At 36.1% G+C, this 3,337-nt stretch overlaps 1 pseudogene; it reads left to right on the top strand.

Moving 5' to 3' along the window:
• The first annotated feature begins 1,971 nt into the window (after nucleotides 1–1,971).
• On the top strand, nucleotides 1,972–2,455 carry LOC110585693 (annotated as a pseudogene).
• The last annotated feature ends 882 nt before the right edge of the window (nucleotides 2,456–3,337 follow it).

The following is a 3,337-nucleotide window of genomic DNA, read 5'->3' as shown; positions in this document are numbered from 1 at the left end:
TGGTTTGCAAGTAATTTTTCCAAGTCTGTAGCTTGTCTTTTTTGTCCTTTCAAAAGTATCTTTTGCAGAGCAAAAGTTTTTATTTTGATCAAATGTAATTAATTCATTTTCCCTTCTGTAAATCATGCTTTTAGATCCCAACTATTTTCTCCTGTATTTTTTCTAAAAGTTTTATACTTTTATGTTTCACATGTAAGTCAATGATGCATTTTGAGATAATTTTTATCTAAGATGTGAGGTTTAGGTAAAGGTTATATTTTTGTTGATAGATGCCTAATTACTCTAGCATCTTTAGTTTAAAAAGCTGTTCTTCCTCCATTGAATTGCTTTTGCATCTTTGTAAAAAGTCAGTTGAACATATTTATGCGATCTACTTATGAGCTCTTTATTGTGTCCCATTGACCTATGTATATCTCTACTTATGCCACACAGTCTTCAATACTTTAGCTATATAATAAGTTTTGAAATTGGGTAGGCCAATTCCTCCATTTTTATTCTTCTTTTTTAAAATTAACTAGTGAAGTTTCTTTGCCTTTTCATACGACATTTACAATAGACTTCTCTATGTCTACAAAACAATTTTGTTGGTATTTTAATAAGAAATGCATTTAGGGTGCCTGGGTGGCTCAGTTGGTTAAATGTCTGCCTTTGGCTCAGGTCATGATCTCAGGGTCCTGGGATCGAGTCCCACATAGGGTTCCCTGCTCAGTGGGGGAGCCTGCTTCTCCTTCTGCCCCTCCTCCCTGCTTGTGCTCTCTTTTCTCTCAATCTCAAATAAATAAATAAAATCTTAAAAAAAAAAAAAAGAAATGCATTTAACCTAGATGTCAATTTAAGGACAAATGACATCTTCACTATGTTGAGTCTTCCAAACCTTGAACAGAATATATCTATTTATTTAGATCTTCTTTGATTTATTTCATCAGCAGGTTTTATTTTTCAGCATGTAAGTCCTACACATATTGTTTTATGTTCACACCTAATCATTTCTCTTAAACAATTTTAAATGGGATTGAATTTTAATCTTTTTTTTCTATGTGTTTATCATCAGCATATAGAAAGACAATTATTTTTTGGATGTTTATCTTGTATCCTTCAAGCTTGCTGAATTGACTTATTTTCTAGGAGTTTTTAGTAGAATCCTTGGGATTTTTGTGTAGACAATCACGTCATCTGCAAATAGGAAGCACTGTATTGCTTCCTTTCTAATCTGTATGATATTTATTTCCTTTGCTAATCTGATTGCACTGGCTAGGATTCCAGAACCATGTTGAATATATAAGAGCAGATATTTCACCTTCTTCCTAATCATAGGGGGAAAGCATTCAAATTCTTTACCATTAAGTATTGGTTGTAGATTTTTTATAGATGCCCTTTATCAAGTTGAGGAAGTTTCCCTCTTCTCCAATTTTTCTGAGAATTTTCATTATGAATAGTGTTGAATTTTGGTCAAACACATTTTCTGTATCAATTGATATCATATGGTTTTTCTTCTTTAGCCTGTTAATATGGTGGATCATATAATAGCTTTTGTGGACTGAACCAATCTTGCATCACTGTAATAAACCCCACTTGGCCATGGCATATAATTCCTCATATAGATTACCTAATTCTATTTGCTAAATTGTTACAGACTTTTGTGTCTAATTTCATGAGGGATATCGGACTGTAGTTTTTGTTTTCTTTACTATCTTTATATAGTTTTAGTATCAGTGTAATACTAGCTCCATAAAATGAATTAAGATGTATTCCCTTGTCTTCTCTTTTTCTGGAAGAGACTGTGCATAATTTGTTTTAATTCTTTCTTAAAAGTTCAGTGGAATTTCCTACTAAAATGATTTGGGCCTGGTGATTTCTTTTTCATGAGTTTTTAAATTATGAATTCAGTTTTCTTAATAGTTGCAGGACTATGGGCCTCTTTCCCTCTCTGGCCACGGTAGAGAGCTGTCGCCAAGTCTGCCCACCACCGCCATGTCCGCCCACCTACAACGGATGGTTGTGCGGAACCACTCCAGGTTCCTGATCAAGAGGAACAAGCAGACAAACAGCACTGAGCCCAGTAACCTGAAGGCTCACAGCTCATTCCGCTACAACAAGCTGATTCACCACAAGACTGTGGGCGTGGAGCCAGTGGCCGAGGGCAGACCTGTAGTGGGGGTCATGAAATGGAGATGGGACCCGCGAAAACCCACCACCTCCTATGTAGGGACCAGCATGAGCGAGAATGCACTGGCTACCTACCCTCAGCAGCTTCAGGCACATGATCCGCAAGAACAAGTACCGCCCAGATCTGCGCATGGCTGCCATTCACATAGCCAGAGCCATCCTGCGCAGCCAGAAGCCTGTGATGGTAAAGTGGAAGCGGCCAGCCCCACCAGAAGCTCCTGAGCACCTACCCCCCACCTCCAAAGCAATAAAGATGTCAACCACGGGGCGGGGGGGGGGGGGGAGATAGTTGCAGAACTATTTAAATTATCTATTTCATATTTAGTCATTTGTGGTAGTTAGTGCTTTTCAAGAAATTGATCCATTTCATCTAAGCCCTCAAGTTTATCTGAGTAATTTACAGTGTTCGACTACTTTCCTTTTTATGTCTGCAGGATCTATAGTGATATCCCCTGTTTACTATTAATATTGATAATTTGTGCCTTCTCTTTTTATCAATTGGTAAATTTTATTGACCTTTGCAAAAAAGTCTTTGTTTTATTGTTTTTCTCCTTTCCATTTTATTTATTTCTGTCCTTATATCCTTCTGCTTGCTTTATGTTTATTTTTGCTTTTCTTTTTCTACATTCTTAAGGTCAGAGTTGAAATTATTGTTTTGAGACTTGCTCTCTTTTCTCACGTATTTAATGCTATAAATTTCCTTCTTGGTACTGATCTAGCTGTGTCACACAAATTTCAGTATGTTCTATTTTCATTTTCATTCAATCCAATATATTTTCTTGTTTACCTTCAGACTGTTTCTTTAACCCATAATTTATTTAGAAGTCTGTTTTTAAGTTGAATATTTGATAATTTTTCTATTATTTTTCTGTTCTTGACTTCCAGTTTGATTTCATTTTGATCAGAGAACCGACTTTAATGGCTTTAATTCTTTTAACTTTGCTGAGGTTTATTTTATGGCCCAGGACATAGTTTACCTTTCAGTCTTGAGCTATTTTCCCTGTCTTCCAGGACTCTGATGACAAGAATGTTAGATCTTCAGGTAAAATCCCAGAGATCTATTAATTTTTTCACCCAATTTTCTCTCCATTGTTCAGACTGAAAAATTTTTGTTGTCTTTATTCAACTTCACTGATTGCTTCCTCCATCCCCTTCATTCTGCTTTTGAGCC

This window comes from Neomonachus schauinslandi, chromosome 3 (assembly GCF_002201575.2).
Source record: "Neomonachus schauinslandi chromosome 3, ASM220157v2, whole genome shotgun sequence".
Lineage (NCBI taxonomy): Eukaryota > Metazoa > Chordata > Mammalia > Carnivora > Phocidae > Neomonachus > Neomonachus schauinslandi.
This window is presented reverse-complemented; position numbering and strand designations above follow the sequence as displayed.